Source organism: Kogia breviceps, chromosome X (assembly GCF_026419965.1).
Source record: "Kogia breviceps isolate mKogBre1 chromosome X, mKogBre1 haplotype 1, whole genome shotgun sequence".
NCBI lineage: Eukaryota > Metazoa > Chordata > Mammalia > Artiodactyla > Physeteridae > Kogia > Kogia breviceps.
Genome location: NC_081330.1, coordinates 108648277 through 108666921, shown reverse-complemented (window position 1 = coordinate 108666921; position 18645 = coordinate 108648277). Strand labels below are relative to the sequence as shown.

The window sequence follows — 18645 nt, the reverse complement described above, 5'->3', positions numbered from 1 at the left end:
CACAGGAGAGATATAAGGTGAATTCCCAGGAAGATGGTGACAGAAAGTTTCAGGATAACATTGTACAAGCCTAGAGAAAAACCAGGCCAAATTGGATCAGGAAGACAGAGGACACCTCACACTCTAAAAAATGTTACTGATAAATTGCTTGATGTGTTTGAAAAGTATTGATAGAATATTAAAAGTTATGAGTTTAGGGACAAATTGGTTAAGTAGTACATACTACACTAAGAACAAGGAAAATGTAATTATTAACTCCAGGGAAAACAGATATAGAGAACAAACTACTGGTTACTGGTCGGGGGGGACAATATACAAGTGGGGGAGTGGGAGGTACAAACTCTTGGGTGTAAGATGAGCTACAAGGATGTATTGTACAACACGAGGAATATAGCCAATATTTTATAATAACTGTAAATGGAGTGTAACCTTTAAAATGAAAAATGTAAAAAGTATAACAACTGAAATAATAGGTAAATAAATAATTTTAAAATAAAAGATACATATAATTGTTACCTGTAAAAAAATAAATAAGGGCAGAATTAGGACTAATGAGGGGAAGATTCAGGGAGGCAGACTTCGACTCAATGTAGGGCAGAACCATTAAATAATTAGAATTATCTTACAGTCGAATAGGCTTTCCCCAAAAGCAGTACGTTCCAGTCACTGGAAGTCAGAAAGTATTCCAACACAAATTATGCCAGAAGACGTTCCCAGACTGGGTGTAGAGGTCAGAGTAGATGTATTCTCAGGTTCTCTGTCAAGGTTCTATTATTTAAGAGAAATTATTGCCTTTTAGTTCATTTGACTTGATGAGCTTCATATTTTTCCCATTGCAAAGTTCTCTTCTGAATAGGTGACACACACTCCTTGGTATTTGAAGGATGAGAGTAACTAGGTTACTGTTTAGGTAATTACCTTTTGGGTGATATTCTCTCCAGAGATGCCATAGATATATTGAAGTACCAGATTGAAATGTGTTACTTTGCTTTTAATTTTCAATGAGTGTTTGATATAATTAATATTTATAGCTCTCATGATTGAAGCCCGGGTTTTGCAGTCCAATATTTTCCTCCCAGAAATATTTCCCAGGCCTACATTTTCACCTCAGAAATTGGTTTAAAGTTTGGACATAGCTTAGCAGCGCACAGCATTGTAATTAACTTTCCCTTTATTTTCTGTCACTTTTCATCTCTTAGGCCAGAGTATTGATGTTTGATACTTTATCCATACCCATCTGAGACTCATAATCCAGAGAAAGATTTTTTTTTAATTTATTTATTTATTTATTTTTGGCTGCATTGGGTCTTCATTGCTGTGTGTGGTCTTTCTCTAGTTGCGGTGAGCGGGGGCTACTTTCGCTGTGGTGCATGGGCCTCTCATTGCGGTAGCTTCTCTTGTTGCAGAGCACAGGCTCTAGGTGTACAGGCTTCAGTAGTTGTGGCACACGGGCTCAGTTGTTGTGGCTCACAGGCTCAGTAGTTGTGGCTCACGGGCTTAGTTGCTCCATGGCATATGGGATCTTCCCGGACCAGGGCTTGAACCCATGTCCCCTGCATTGGCAGGTGGATTCTTAACCACTGCGCCCACAGGGAAGTCCTAAGAGAAAGGTTTTTTAAAAACTAATGTGAGGAGTAGAATAATAGTATTGATCAGGTAATGTGTGCCCTAAATCTGTTATCTGCATGAATCATCAGGATAGTTCAGTGAAGAAAACAACCAGCCCGTATGTTTTGTTTTGTATAGTTCCGGCCCACTTATAATCGTGTATGATCCTCCCAATGCTGAACCCAGAGAGCAAAGGTGACATTAGTGTCTCATTTTATAGATGAAAACAACCTGAGTTTCAAGATTATAAATTGCCCAGCACTATATCTAGCAAATGGAAAAAAACAGAGCACTACTCCAAGAATTTGGACTCAGAACACATTTTTTCTCCTCCACACCATTCTCCCTCTTACATGAAGATGTTTCTCATGGCTTGTCATCCTCACCCCTGCACTAAATGTTGACAAAGATGAGTTGGCTGCACACTGCCAAGTTATCAGTTGCATAATAGTCTTTCTCTGAAGTCTTCTGTCAAAAGTGAAAATCTGAAAAAAAAAAAAAGTGAAAATCTGTCAATTTACCTAAATTTTCTGAAAAGCAACTTATATAAATTTTCAAATATGCATTTATGTGTCAACTCGTATTTACTGGCTTATAGTACAAAGATTTCTTGTCGATACTTAAAGGATTTCCATGTGGAACTTCCCCAAATTATCACCTTAACAAAGTATATTTGAAAGGAAAATAATATCAATAGCCTTTATTATCATCTAAGAAAATTAATACTACTAAAATTCAAGTGCTAAAATTTTATATATTTGATATGTTCTTTTCCAAACTTTGCTGTACATTGGAATCACCAGGAATCTTTTTTAAAAAATGCACCTAACCTCCAGACATTCTGATTTAGTTGTTCTGATGTGCACCCTGGGCATCAACAACTTTAAAATGTCCCAAGTGATTTTAATGTATGTCAAATTTTGGGAAACATTGCTGTTTAATCTACATTTGGAAATTGAAAATCACAGATGTCTTAAAATAGTATATCTTTGGTTCTCTTTGATTTGAAAGGTAATTGATTGACATCTGATAATTTCTGTTGATTTGTCCTCTGATTTCAGATAATTACATACAATCAGAAAATTAAAATGTCACAACTGTGCATTATTATACATTAAGATATAATTTAATATGAATGTGGTTGTTGTATTCTCTTTTGTTTCATGTTATGTGTAACAATCTGACAAAAGATTTGAGGGCTAAAAAAAGTCTGCCCATTGCCTTGTTTAATTTTAGCTGATCTCATGAACCATTTCGAAAATTACTAGGTTACAGTAGTGCATTAATAAAATCGATAAACTAGCAAGAAGACAGAATACTTGGACACTTACATGGAAAAAGGAAATGGCAAAATATTTAAACAAATTGCACTGAAAGACATTTTTTTTATTCACATTACTGTACCATTTCAGGTTTGGGTTTAAGTTTAGGTATTTGTTAAATCACTATTTTTAATCCTATCAGTACTGCTAAGGATAATAAAGATGATGGAAAAATAAAATCTTATTTGACAGTTGGCTTTTAGTATCTACTTTCATTTTATCAGTCATATCAAAGCAAAAATGAACTCACTTGCTTTATTTCTGTGAAAAATATTAAAAGTAATACCATGAATAATTATACATATGTAACATGTTATGTGTATATAATGTTATGTATGTAATAATAAATATATATATGTGTTGATCCCTGTTTACTTGGGCTGTTCATGTTTACGTGACACAGATACCGGTTCAAAAGAAATGTGCTATTATTCCCTAGTGTCTGTCACCAAGCTTCTGACATTGCTAGGAAAGTATTGATATTTAAGGTTGCTAAAAATGAAAATAGGCTTATTGCTCTCACTGTCTACCCAAATGTTTGTTCATTATTATGTCAAACTAGAATCTATTGATGTAGAGCCCGTAGCTTTCTGGCTACCATGTCATAGGAGTTTTCCTGTAGGTCAGAATTGTAAAATGTTAGAATCATTTGTGTGGGTTATTGCATTGGTTTCTTAAGATTAAAGATTTCTAGTCAAATATTTTATTTTCAATACTAATAAGCTGTTAAGTATTCCGAAAGTATATTACCAACAGAATGTGGTATAAATATCTCTTAGAAGAGATACAAAAAACAATAAGTAGTGGATATACAGGTGTTTTTTCAAAACAGAATTTTGAGCTTACAGAGGTAGGTAATGTATTCAATTTTATCAACTTAAAGCCATCAAATTTTGCTGTTTCTATTTCAAGTAAATCAATGTGTTTAATTATTATACGAGATACCCAAGGAGGTCATCAGTTATTTGCAAACATTTATATTGCTTATTACTGGGGTAGGATGACAGACAGTATAATCAAATAGAAGCAAAGATTTGGAAAGTGTGAGGGCAATGGAGAAATTAACATGAGTTGGGAGAGCTAAGGGAGGTGAATAGAAAGAAGCCAGATTAAAGAAAGGACTGTGAGTACTACAAAAGCAATTTAAACTGCTTCTCTGTGCACTGTATTCCCAGTTGCATATTGCTATTCTCACATAACATTGAAACCTTCATGGGGTTCACCACTGTGACTGGGAATTCAATGTAGATGAAAAACAATAGTTAATTTTTGCCCATTATTTAAATGGGTTATTTGGTTATTTACTGTTGAGTTGTAGGACTTCCTTATATATTTTGGATATTAACTATTTTTCAGATATATGGTTTGCAAATATTTCCTCCCATTCTCTATGTTGCCTTTTCATTTTGTTGATTGTTATTGTTGCTGTGCAGAAGCTTTTTCGTCTGTCTATTTTTTGCTTTTATTGTCTTTGCTTTTGGTGTCATATCCAAGAAATCATTGCCAGGACTAATGTCAAAAACTTTTCCCCTGTTTTCTTATTGGAGTTTTATGGTTTCAGGTCTTATGTTTAAGTCTTTAATCCATCTTAAGCTAATTTATGTGTGTAGTATAATAGTACAATTTCATTTTTTTGCATGTGGATATCCTTTTCCCAGCACCATTTATTGAAAAGACTATCCTTTACCCATTGTGTACTCTTGGCATTTTTGTCAAAGATCAGTTGACTGTTTATGTATAGGTTTATTTCTGGGCTCTCTATTCTGTTCCATTGGTCTACATGTCTGTTTTTATGCAAGTACCATATTGTTTTGATTACTGCAGCTTTGTAATACATTTTGAAATCTGGAAGTGTGATGCCTCTAGCTTTGTTCTTGTTCAAAATTGCTTTGGCTATTTGGGATCTTTTGTGGTTCCATATGAATTTTAGAATTGTTCTTCTATTTCTATAAAAAATGCCATTGGGATTTTAATAGAGATTCCATTGAATCTGTAGATTGCTTTGGGTACTATGGACATTTTAACAAATATTAATTCTTCCAGTCCATGAACATGGAATATCTTTCCATTTATTTGTGTTTTCTTCGTTTTCTTTCATCAGTGTCTTATAGTTTTCAGAGTACAGGTCTTTCACCTCCTTGGTGAAATTTATTCCTAGGTAATTTATTCTTTTTTTTTAACATCTTTATTGGAGTATAATTGCTTTACAATGTTGTGTTATTTTCTGCTGTACAACAAAGCGAATCAGCTATATGTATACATATATCTCCATATCCCCTCCCTCTTGTGCCTCCCTCCCACCCTCCCTATCCCACCCCTCTAGGTGGTCACAAAGCGCCAAGCTGATCTCCCTGTGCTATGCAGCTGCTTCCCACTAGCTATTTTACATTTGGTAGTGTATATATATCAATGCTACTCTCTCACTTCATCCCAGCTTAACCCTTCCCCCTCCCCATGTTCTCAAGTCCGTTCTCTACATCTGCATCTTTATTCCTGTCCTGCCCCTACGTTCATCACAACCTTTTTTTTTAAATTCCATATATATGTGTTAGCATATGGCATTTGTTTTTCTCTTTCTGACTTACTTCACTCTGTACGACAGACTCTAGGTCCATCCACCTCACTACAAATAACTCAATTTCGTTTCTTTTTATGGCTGAGTCATATACCATTGTATTTATTTGATGCAATTGTAAATGAGATTGTTTTCTCAATTTTTCTTTCTGATAATGTGCTTCAGTGTATAGAAATGCCACAGATCTTAATCTTAATTTTTTATCCTGCAACTTTATTGAATTCATTTATTCTAACTTTTTTTTTGGTGTAGTGTTAAGGGTTTTCTGTATATAGTATCATGTCATCTACAAATAGTGACAGTTTTACTTATTCTTTTCCAATTTGGATACCTTTTTTTCTTGCCTAATTGCCATGGCTAGGACTTTCAGTACTGTGTTGAAAAAAAGTGGCAATAGTGTTTTGTTCCTGATCTTACAGGAAAATCTTTGAGCTGTTTACTGTTGAGTATGATGTTTAGTTATATATGGCCTTTGCTATGTTCAGGTATGTTCCCTCTATACCTCCTTTCTTGAGAGTTTTTTTATCATAAATGGATGTTCAGTTTTGTCAAATGCTTTTTCTGCATGTATTGAGATGATCATATGATTTCTATCCTTCCTTTTGTTAATGTGATGTATCTTGTTGATTTATTTGTGGATGTTGAACCATTCTTGCATTCCTGGAATAAATCCCACTTGATGGTGGTGTATGATCCTTTTAACGTATTGTTGGATTTGATTTTCTAATATTTGTTGAGGAGTGTTGCATCTGTGTTCATCAAGACTGTTGGCCTATAATTTTCTTTTTTGTGCTGTCCTCATCTGGTTTTGGTATCAGGGTAATGCTGGCTTCATAAATGTGTTTAAAAGGTTTTTCCTCCTCTTCAGTTTTTTGAAAGAGTTTGAGAAGTATAGGTATTATATCTTCTTTGAATGTTTTGTAGAATTTACCAGTGAAACCATCTGCCCCTGGGCTTTTGTTGGTAGATTTTTGATTACTGTTTAAATTTCTATACTAGTAATTAATCTATTTGGATTTTTTATTTCTTCATTTTATGTCTTGGAAGATTGTATGTTTTTTAGGAATTTATCCATTTCTTCTAGGTTGTCCAATTTGTTGGTATGTAATTGTTCATAGTAGTCTCTTATGAGCCTTTGTATTTCTATGGTATCAGCTGTAACTTTTCTTCATTCATCTCTGATTTTATTTATTTGAAATCTCTTTTTTCCTCGGTTAGTCTAGCTGAAAGTTTGTTGATTTTGTTTATCTTTTCAAAGAACCAACTCTTGGTTTCATTAATCTTTTCTATTGTTTTTCCAGTCTCTACTTCATTTATTTCTGCCCTAATTTTTATTATTTCCTTCCTTCTACTAATTTTGGGCTTTGTTTGTTCTTCTTTTTCTAGTTCCTTTAGATGTAAAGTTAGTTGTTTGGGGGGTTTTTTTTCTTGTTTCTAGAGGAAGGCCTGTATTGCTATGAACTTCCCTCTTAGATTTGTTTTTGCTGCATTCCACAGATTTTGATGTGTTGTATTTCTGTTTTCATTTGTCTCTAGGTATTTTTTTTATTTCTCCCTTGATTTCTTCAGTGACTCATTGGTTGTTCAGTTGCTTAACCTCCATGTTTTTGTGCATTTTCCTGTGATTGATTTCTAGTTTCATATCATTGTGGTAAGAGAAGATGCTTGATATAATTTCAGTCTTCTTGAATTTATTGAGACTTGCTTTGTGACCTAACATGTGATCTTTCCTGGAGAATGTTCTATGTGCACTTGAGAACAATGTGTTTTTGCTGCTTTTGGATAGGATATTCCATATATATCTATTAAGTTCATCTGATATAATGTGTATTTTAAGTCTGTTGTTTCCTTATTTATTTTCTTTCTGGATGCTCTTTTCATTGATGTAATTAGGGTGTTAAAGTCCCCTATTATTGTTGTATTGCTTTCAATTTCTCCCTTTAAGTCTATTAATATTTGCTTTATATAGCTTGGTGCTCCTCTGTTACACGCATATACATTTATAAATGTTACATCTTCTTGCTGGATTGATTCCTGTATCCCAATGTAATGCCCTTCTTTGTCTTCTATTACAGGCTTTGTTTAAAAGTCTATTTTATCTGATATGAGTAAAGCTACTCCAGCTTTCTTTTCATATCCATTTGAATGGAATATCTTTTTTCCAGCCCTTCACTTTCAGTCTGTGTGTGTCCTTTTCTCTGAAGTGAGTCCCTTGTAGTCAGCATATAGAAGAGTCTTGTTTTTTTTAATCCATTACGCCACTCTATGTGTTTTGAATGGAGCATTTAGTCCATTTACATCTAAAGTAATTATTAATAGGTATGGACTTATTGCCATTTTGTTCACTGTTTTCTGGCTGTTATTGTCCCTCTCTCTTCATTTCTCTTTCTCTTTTCCTTTGTGTTTTGCTGGTTTTCTTCAGTGTTATGTTTAGATTCCTTTCTCATTTTAATTTGTGTATTTAAATTTTCTCCTTGTGGTTACTGTGAGATTCACATATGACATCCTGTTAGGTTGGTAGCAACTTAAATTTGAACACATTCCAAATCTTTATCTTTTTACCCCCTCCCCATGTTTTATACTTTTGCTGACAAATTTTGCATCTTTCTATTTTATGCATCCCTTAACTAATTATTGTAGTTTTAGTTATTTTTACTACTTTTTTCTTTTAACTGTCAGGCTTGCTTTATAAGTGATTTATCCACTACTTTTATTATATATTTACCTCTTCCAGTGAGATTTTGTTTTGTTTTTGTGGTACGCGGGCCTCTCACTGTTGTGGCCTCTCCCATTGCAGAGCACAGGCTCCAGACGTGCAGGCCCAGTGGCCATGGCTTACAGGCCTAGCCGCTCTGCAGCATGTGGGATCTTCCTGGACTGGGGCATGAACCCGTGTCCCCTGCATCGGCAGGCGGACTCTCAACCACTGTGCCACCAGGGAAGCCCTTTTTTATTTTTTGTTTTGTTTTGTTTTTTTCCAGTGAGATTTTTACTTTTGTATGTTTTCTTATTATTAATTAGCACCATTTCTTTTTAGATTATAGAAGTCCCTTTGATATTTCTTATAGAGCTGATTTAGTGATGATGAACTCCTTTAGCTTTTACTTTTCTGGGAAATTTTTTGTATCTCCTTCAATTCTGAATGATAACCTTGCTGGGTAGAGAATTCTAGTTAGAAGTTTTTTTGTTTGTTTGTTTTTAAGCACTTTGAATATGTCATGCCATTCCCTTCTGGCCTATAAAATTCATGCTCAAAAATCTGCTGATAGCTTTATGGGGTTTACCTTGTATATAACAAGTTGTTTTCTCTTGCTGCTTTTAGGATTTTCTCTTTTTCCTTAACGTTTACCATTTTAATTATAATGTGTCTTGGTATGTGTCCCTTTGTGTTTATATTATTTGGAACTCTTGGGGCTTCCTTGACCTGAATTTGTTTCCTTTCCCAGATTAGGGAAGTTTTCAGTCACTATTTCTTCAAATATTTTTTGACCCTTTTTCTCTCTCTCATCTTCTTCTGGGACCCCTATAACGTGAATATTATTCTGCTTGATGTTGTCCCAAAGGTCCCTTAAGGTATCTTCACTTTTTAAAATTCTCTTTTGTTTGTTTGTTTGGCTGCCCTGTCTGAGTGAGTTTCATTGTTTTGTCTTCCAGCTGGCTGATTTGTTCTTCTACCTCATCCAGTCTGCTGTTGAATCCCTCTAGTGTATTCTTCAGTTCGTTTGTAACTCCTGTTTACTACGTTCTTATATTTTCTATCTCTTCTTTGAAGTTCAGTCTGTTCATTCATTCTCCTCCTGAGTTTGGTGAGCATCTTTATGACCATTACTTTGAATTCTTTATCAGGTGTATTGTTTATCTCTGTTTTGATTAATTTTTTCTCAGATTTTGTCTTGTTCTTTTGTTTAGAACATATTCCTCTGTCTCCTCATTTTGTCTAATTCTCTGTGTTTGTTTCTCTGTATCAGGTAGATCAGCTATGTCTACCAGTCTTGAAGGAGTGTCTTTATTTAGGAGATGTCCTGTGGGGCTCATAAGTGCAATCCCACCTGGCCACCAGAGCCGGGTTTTCAAGCCGTGTCCCCTCTGTAGGCTGTATTTGACCTTTGGCAGGGCTACAGCTGCTGCACGGTGCTAAAGGGCAGGTCTGTCACCCAGACTGGCTGCAGGGCCTGGTGGTGGCTGCCCTGGGGCACTGGTGGGCAGGGTTATAGCTTGGTCAGCTATGAGGCCCAGCTGGGGTGCAGGGGTGGGCAGGGCTTTCAGCAGGGTGTACCCACTGTCAAGAACAGGTTAGATAGAGAATTCCAAAATTGTGCCCACCAGTGCCAGTATTAGCAAGGTACGCTGAGGTTGCATAAATGACTCCCACCAATGACTCAGTCCCCAGGGAGCATCTCAACTGGTTCTTGCCTCTCTAGCAGTTGCTTCAACGTTAGTAAGTGGGTCCCCATCACCTATGGTCCGTGAGCTTTTCAGTCTGGTGTTTTTACAGTGGTTTTTAGGCCAAGTGAGTCTGCATGTAAGCCCTTTAAGAGTTGGTCTTCTGTTCCATGCAGTTCTATAGTTTTCCTGAGCATTTTGCCTGTTGGTTTTTAAAGCCTGGTGTTTAGGTGACTTGTCTCTCCTCTGCAGGATCTAGGGGTTGGAGTGCTTGATGTGCAGTTGGAATCCCTTGCTCCTCAGGGAAAAGACCTGTACCTTGTGATCCCTTTTGATTGTGGATCACCACAGCTGGGATGTGGGTTATACCGTGGGAGCCCATATTTCTCCCTCTGCTACCCATCTCAGTGCTGTCCTTTTACCCTTTTTTGTGGAGGATTTGTTGATCCAAATTTTAGATCTTTTTCCAAGGGAATTATTCTATATGTAGTTGTAGATTTGTTGTGTCCATGGGCGGAGGTGTGTTTAAAATCTTCCTATGCCACCATCTTGAACCTACTCCAGAATCCCCATATTTTTTAGCTATAATTCCCCTATTCCTCTGTCCCTCACCAACCCAGCCCTAAAAAACCACTAATCTACTTTCTGTCTCTATAGATTTCCCTATTCTGGGCTTTCATATGAATGAAATCATATAGTATCTGGTAACTTTTGCAACTTCTTTCATTGACATAATGTTTTCAAAGCTTGTTCATGTTGTAGCATGTATCACTATTTCATTTCCTTTTTTTTTTTTGAAACACCTTAGGTTTGTTAATTTATTAATTAGTAACACATAACTGATTCTGGTTCTGAGCTGGAGGGTGTTGTTTCATACTGAAAAATCAACTATGTAATATGGTACATTATGTGCAAATGTAAATACTGAAGAACTCTGCAAAAGTTTAATCAAAATCTGCTTTCAGTTTGTTAATGATTTCCCAAGAAAACCACTGAGGGAGACACAGCAACCTCCTGAGAACATCATGAATCTCTTCAGAATTAATTTTTATAATGGCAGTTCTGATTATGTTGATCCAAGTAATGCAGTGGTGGCAGGTTGGATAAAGGGAAAGGTTTATTTTTAGTTTCCCCAAATGATGTCTCACTTGATTTAGGAGGGCTTGGGAATACCCAAGAATTATCTTCCAGAGAATTTCTGCCATAAGAGTTGTGTTCCTGAAAGTTTGTGCCGTCATGAGGAATGGATCGCTCATGATCTGTCCATGACTGGAGAACTGCTTTCTCTGATAAAACCTTTACATCTCCTGGTAAAGGGGAAGACATGGCATGACAAAGAGTTGTGCCATTTGGTGAGAGAGGGGCGTGTCTTTTGTACATTGCAGTAAAATTTGGCAAGTGCAGTTTTGTGCTGTCTTTCCCAAGGTCTTCCATGCGTCCTGCTGGGCTGCAAGCTTTCCTGATTGCAGCTGGGGTTTTCAGCTTTCTTAAGTTCAGCTTGTACTTGAGTCACCAGATGTAAATTAGACATTTCTCTGTTCAGTTCCCAGTATGCACTTTGCATATTATCACTTGAAATGCTTAGTCTTTGGAGATCTCTGCTCTTCAGACTGTCTTCCTGAGATGGATCCGTTTGTTTGGAATTTTGTAGCTCTATTTTGAGATCTCTACATTCTTCCCTCATCAGTTCCAGTTCTTGTTCCAAACAAGATCTTCAGGTCACAGCTCAACTTTTCCACCCCCCAGTTTGATGCAGGTGGATTTAAATTTCTTATCACCTGCTGAGTTTCCATCTCTGTCCTCCGCTGGAGGAGTTCTTCTTTAGATTGTAGCTGTTCATTCAGTACTTTCAAAGGTTCAGAGTTGTCTTTATTCATTTTATCCAATTTGCTCTTCAGATTAACTCTATCAATGCAAACCTCTCAATATGCATGGTAGGCCTTATATATTTGTTCTCATCCCACATAATTTGTTTCTTCATCCCTTCGAGCTCCTATAAGCTTTTCTTCCTAAAATCTTATTCTTTTTTTTAAAGAAAGAGTTCTCTTTCTCTGAATCCTTAAGTCCTTTTTTGATGTCTTCATATGCAGTGACAAGGGCAAAATGTGAAGCAACAGATTCATCTCCTGAATACATTGAGACTGGAGTCACTGTATCTCTCCTATGGGCTTTTTCATGATTCAGAATGCAGATATCATCATCTACCAGTGCATCCATGACAGCCCGCACACAGGCTCCTAGGGCCGCCCCCAGAGCCGTTGAGTTTCAATTCCCCAGTGTTTGGAAATGGACCAAAACCAAACCTGGTCACCGGGGGCTTCCGGTTTCCTCGAAGACAGCGCCGCTTCCCCGGCGAAAGCAGCCACTCCGGGAACGCCACGGAGGGACCGCCGTTTCTCCCACCTCGGCGGCACCAAGGCCGGCAAGGCCAGCCAGTCGGCTGCGGCCCTGGAGGCCCTGGAAGGAGGGCCGAGCCAAGGCGGAGGGCTGAGCCGCCGCCGGAGAAGGCCAGTTACCCAGCTCTGTCAGCGCCCCCCTGGGCCGCGCGTCCCGCGCGTGGAGCCAGTTCATTCCTTTCTTTTGCTGAACAATATTTCATTGTATGGATATACTTCATTTTGTTTATCCATTCAACTACTGATGGACATTTGGGTTTCCACCTTTGGCCGTTATGAATAATGTCGCTATGAACATTCATGTACCAGTTGTTGTGTGGACATAGGTTTTCGTTTCCCTTGGATATAGATAAACATAGGAGTTAGAATTGTTGGGTCACGTGGTAACTGTGTTTGATCATTTGATGAACTGCCAAAATGTTTTCTAAAGCGGTAGAGAATATTTTTCTAAATTACTGTAATCTTTGCCATTGATGAGGCCAAGAAAAGGTTCCAACCATATGTGTAACCTGCTCTTTTCCAGCAGGAAAGGAAATTACTGGATGGAAAAGCATACTGTGCTCCCAACCAGAAGACCTGGGTTACAGTCTTGGCCCTGCCTTTCATTATCTTTATGACCTTGTGTCATTCACCTTCAGTGGGCACAGTTCCCCTGTCACTGTGTAGAAATGAAGGGAATTGGATTACACGTTATCTAATTCTAAACTCCAACCCTGAGAATTTGCAGTGGTGTGACATTCTTCGCTTAATCCTACATTTCACTCACATTCAAGATTTTGTCTGGCAAAGAAGTAGGATATGATTTTTATCTCCAGATTATATCTAATTTCTGGAGAAAACCAAAGATTACCTATTGTTACTTATTTCATTTTTTCCTTTAGGTAGATCATGTGCTGCTAGTTCCACATAGAAAATAAACATAAAGTAGAAGTATTTCACATATCTTTTTGGACATATATCTTTTGAAAGAATATATTCACAGAACTGAAATTGGGTTATAAAAATGCCCATTCTGAATCTGTCACACTGGGCCATAAAACAGTTATTCATTAGGTCTATGCTACTCAATGTGTGGGTCACAGATGACAAGCATTGACATCACATAACAGCTTGTTATAAATGAGGATTCACAGGCCCAGTGAATCAGACCCTCTGGGGGTAGGACCCGACAGTCTTGAGTTTCAACAAGATCTCTGAGTGAAACCTATACACACTAAACTCTCAAAATTATTGCTTCAGACCCTATGCATTGCAGTCTTCCATCTTAGTATACTATATTCTAGATTGTTTGTTTCTAGATTTAATTTCTAATCAGTTTTGAAACAGAAGATCTGGGCTTCACCTTAGTATCTTTCATTGAAGAAGTTAGAGCTACATGTGCTGTAGTTAGCAGCCAACGCTTAATCCGTGCCAAACAGATGATGTCTAGTAGCAATAGCTGAATCAATAAACCTTGGTTTACTTTCATCTGGCTCAGAAGAAAAATCACTTCTTCCCTGGATAGCTTATACAAGTAAGCTTGCCTATTTACCTTATTTCTTTTCTTTTGTTTTTTAATGTGGCACATCCATAACAATGGAGTGTTTTTGTTTTTGTTTTTGTTTTTGGATGCGTTGGGTCTTCGTTGCTGCTCACAGGCTTTCTTTGGTTGCGGTGAGCGGGGGCTGCTGTTCATTGCGGTGCGTGGGCTTCTCACTGCGGTGGCTTCTCTTGTTGCGGAGCACAGGCTCTAGGCATGTGGGCTTCAGTAGTTGTGTCATATGGGCTCAGTAGTTGTGATTCGCAGACTTTAGAGCTCAGGCTCATTAGTTGTGGCTCACGGACTTAGCTGCTCTGTGGCATGTGGGATCTTCCCAGACCAGGGCTCAAACCCGTGTCCCCTGCATTGGCAGGTGAATTCTTAACCAGTGGGCCATCAGGGAAGTCCGTGCCTTATTTCTTGATCAGTTACTTTTAATGGCAGTGAATTGCTAAACTTCCAACAATTTATTTCCTAATCATTTTATTGTATTTTCTTCTGAAGGAAGAAAACCTCTGTACACTACAAGGAAAAGAACAAATATTTGAATAATGTTTTACAGTTTCTAAGGTGTTTTCATGTACATTTCATCATTTAATTCTCCTGGGATCCCTGTGAAGTAGTGTAACACTGTGACTTTCTACGTAGCATGCTGAAAACTTCTAAATGGAGTCAGAATGGGTGAAAAGGTAGACCTAACAAGATTGGGGCTAAGAGAAGTTGGCTTAGGAAGCGGGAATGACCTCCATTCTGACCCATTTACACTGGGGTTCACAGTCCAGTTCAGACAAAGCATCAATACCCAGGATTCTAGTGGAGGTAACATGAGGAAGCTCATAGTCTGAACTGTCAACATGAAATGATAGAAGAGATCAGAAGAAGAGCCCAAATGTGCTGAATGGGTCACCAGAAGCCTCATGGGAAGATTTTGGTCTCCCAGCTTGACAGCTGGAGACTCAGATCTAGGAAAGGAAAAAGGAGGGTCATGAGACTTGTTTCTCCATTGATTCCACAAACCGAGTTCTAGTTCTATGCCAGGCACTATGTCCCTTTCTGAGAATGTACTTGAGAGGGCTTCTCTGGTGGTGCAGTGGTTAAGAATCCGCCTGCCAATGCAGGGGACACGGGTTCGAGCCCTGGTCCGGGAAGATCCCACATGCTGTGGAGCAGCTAAGCCCGTGAGCCACAACTACTGAACCTGTGCTCTAGAGCCCGCGAGCCACAACTACTGGAGCCTGTGTGCCTAGAGCCCGTGCTCCACAACAAGAGAAGCCACCGCAGTGAGAAGCACGCGTACCACAACGAAGAGTAGCCCCCGCTCGCCACAACTAGAGAAAGCCTGCACACAGCAATGAAGACCCAACGCAGCCTAATATAAATAAATAAAATAAATTATTTTTTTTAAAAAGAATATACTTGAGAGAAAAAGTGCAGGTGCTCCGTACAACCATGGGATGTTTAATCTTGTGGGGGAGACAGAGATTAGTGAAATAACTATGGCAATTAATGTATAATCATCATGATAACAAGCTGAGATAAGTGCTCAGGGCAAAAAGGAGTCAGAGGTCTGTGGCAGGCGAGAATTGTACCACTGAACCACCCATGCACCAATCAGAGGTCTATGAAAGAGGATCCGACCTGGTTGGGAGAAGGAGGACTTCCAGAGAAGTAATTATTGAGCTGAGAACTGAAGGATTGAATAAGGGTCAGCTAAGCCAGTGTTCTTCAAGGTAATACTTATTTTCCACCTCAACCTCTTGTAACACCTAAATTTGTGACTGCATTATATTATATATAACATATTAGCATAGTTATATATGCAATTTATAATTTATAATATATTTGTAATTTATAATAAATGTACATATATTTGGAGGGACGTTCTTCAGCCCTCTTCTATAATTTGTAAGTCCCAGGGCATTGGGCGTGAAGTGTTTTAATAGAAGCATGTGTAAGCGGGTGGTGACAGAGGACAAAGCAAGTATCATTACTTTCATATCTCTCTCCCTATTGGGAAAACTGAATAAGCTTGAACTCTAAGTAGCAAATACTTTTCTCACTAAAGGATCTTTAGTACCCTCTCCCATCTCTATAACACACACAAGAATGCTAAACCTGCAGGAAAAACTTCCTCCCCCTGAGTGCTCAATATAGAAACCGGACTGCAACCCTACATAATATATTACTGCATAATAAAGTGTCTCAAAAATTAGTGGCTTAGGGGTCCCCTGGTAGCACAGTGGTTGAGAGCCCGCCTGCCGATGCAGGGGACGTGGGTTCGTGCCCCGGTCCGGGAGGATCCCACATGCCGCGGAGCGGCTGGGCCCGTGAGCCATGGCCGCTGAGCCTGCACGTCCGGAGCCTGTGCTCCGCAACGAAAGAGGCCACAATAGTGAGAGGCCTCTGTACCGCTAAAAAAAAAAAAAAAAAAAAAAAAAAAAAAAAAAAGTCGCTTAAAAAACATTTATTATCTCATAGTTTTTATGGGACAGGAATCCAGGCATGTTTTACCTGGGTCCTCTAGCTCTGGGTTTCCCACGAGGCTAAAGTCACCTCAAGGCACCGATTGGAAAGGAGCTGCTTCCTATTTCACTCACGTGGTTGGTAGCAGGATTCAGCTCCTGATGGACTCTTGAACTTAGGTCTCGGTTTCTCATAAGCTGTAGGCTAGAGGTTTCCCTTGGTTCCTTGCCACATGGGCCTCTCTATAAGTGCATTTCACAATATGGCAGCTGGTTTCATCAGAGCAAGCAAGTGAAAGGACAAGAGAGTGCCAGCAAGAGGAGGTGTGCTAGCAAGACACCAGTCACAGTCTTGGAACCTAATTGCAGGAACATTTCATCACTTTTGCCATATTCTACTTGTTAGAATCATGTCCCTAAGTTCAGTCTGCGCTCAAGAGGAGAAGATTACACAAAAGTGTGAATGCCAGGAGGCAGGGAGCTATTGGGAGCCATGTAAGCTACCTACCACAAATCCCAAAGCCATATTTGGAAAACTCAGCAGAAATGAGATAGCTCGTGCAACAATTATTCCATTCACCATCTTAGATGAGTATTATCACCGAAAGTTTAGCACCACAAAAGTTTAGCACCAAATGTTCTACTCTGCTTTTTTTTCTCTAACTTGATGCATATACATGTGCGCTGTATTCCATGCGTAGTTCTCATTCTAGAGCCCTGAATCCCGGCTACCTCACTCACCTCATTGCCCAGGGATCTCCTCACTCAAGGCTTGCCAGCCATACTGGCAGCCTGCCCCAGGGCCTGTTCCCATCTGTCTAAAACATACTTCCTCTCTATATAGGCCTGACTGTCCCCTCACTTCAGTCAGTTCTCTGCCCAAATGCCACATCTTCACCCACTCTTCACTCTTTTTTACTCTGCTTCATGTTTCTACATAATGCTTATCTCTACCTGACATTCTGTAATGTACTTTTCATTTATCTGTTTATTGTCTGTCTCTTCCAACAAACGTGTACTTGTGGTCATAAATTCCACATCCTAGAGTGGTACCTGGCACATGTAAGTACTCAGTAACTATTTGTCAAAACAGTGAAGGAATATTTTTGTATTTAACTAAGGGAAAACCTGTACTTCAAATTTATTTTTGTACGACCTTACTAATATGGTACACATCCACCTCTGGTTATTAGGAATTATGCCATCATTTTTTCCCACCTATGATAATGAGGAAACAAATGATTAGAAATGGGAAGGTTTTCAAGGACTTCTTTTGGAAAAGAAGTTGACATTTAGCAATTTTTTTTTTTTTTTTTTTTTTTTTTTTTTTTTTTTTTTGCGGTATGCGGGCCTCTCACTGTTGTGGCCTCTCCCGTTGCGGAGCACAGGCTCCGGACGCGCAGGCTCAGCGGCCATGGCTCACGGGCTTAGTTGCTCCGCGGCATGTGGGATCTTCCCGGACCAGGGCACGAACCCGTGTCTCCTGCATCGGCAGGCGGACTCTCAACCACTGTGCCACCAGGGAAGCCCGACATTTAGCAATTTTAATTCCGTTAACAGATATACTTTTGGTTTTTGCCCTAAATTCACGTTAATTGAGAAAGGGGAAAAAAATACTTTAGAAAATACTACGTATGGGAATTATTCAGTTCCTTTGCAGTGGTTTTCTGTATAAGCTTTGTTGTATATTTGTTTATTTGTTTCCATCATAAAGATCAACTACTGAAATGCAAAAACTTACTGTCAAGATATGTTTTCAGTAGTTTCCACAAACTTACATCCCATTCTGTCCTGAAAATTCACTTTGCTAAAACCAAGAGAATTGAAAGCTTATTCAGGACTCATCTTGAATGAATGCAAAAAAAAAAAAATTGTGTCCTTAGATCAGAAGCCTCTGAATACTTTATTTGATCTGATTAATCCAAGTCAGTATTTTAGTGTATATAATGGTATACGAGTCAAGAGCTATGTGCAGAGAGAGGGTACTCTTAGATATTATGAGCGACACAAAGATAAGTAAGGCTCATATATAGGTGGACAGGCAGTAGTATAAAGTATAATGCAAATTGTGTGTTCTGGTGTTAAACTTCCCGTGTGAGTTCATCACACATTTGGTAACCTGTCTGTGTCTCAGTACTTACTTCATTACTGTTGTTGCGATGGTTAATTTTGTGTCAACCTGACTGGGCCACAGGGTACCCAGATATAAACATTGTTCTGAGTTGCTCTCTGAGGGTGTTTCTGGATGAGATTAACATTTGAATCAGTAGACTGAGTAAAGCAGATTGCCTTCTCCAGTATAGCTGGGCCCTATCCAATCCATGGAATGCCTGAATAGAACAAGAAGGCTGAGTAAGGGAGAATTTGCTCTTTCTGGCTG

General features: G+C 38.6%; 1 pseudogene; it reads right to left on the bottom strand.

The window, feature by feature from the left end:
- Nucleotides 1-10929: 10929 nt before the first annotated feature.
- Nucleotides 10930-12120, bottom strand: LOC131749023 (5-azacytidine-induced protein 2 pseudogene; annotated as a pseudogene).
- Nucleotides 12121-18645: the final 6525 nt, after the last annotated feature.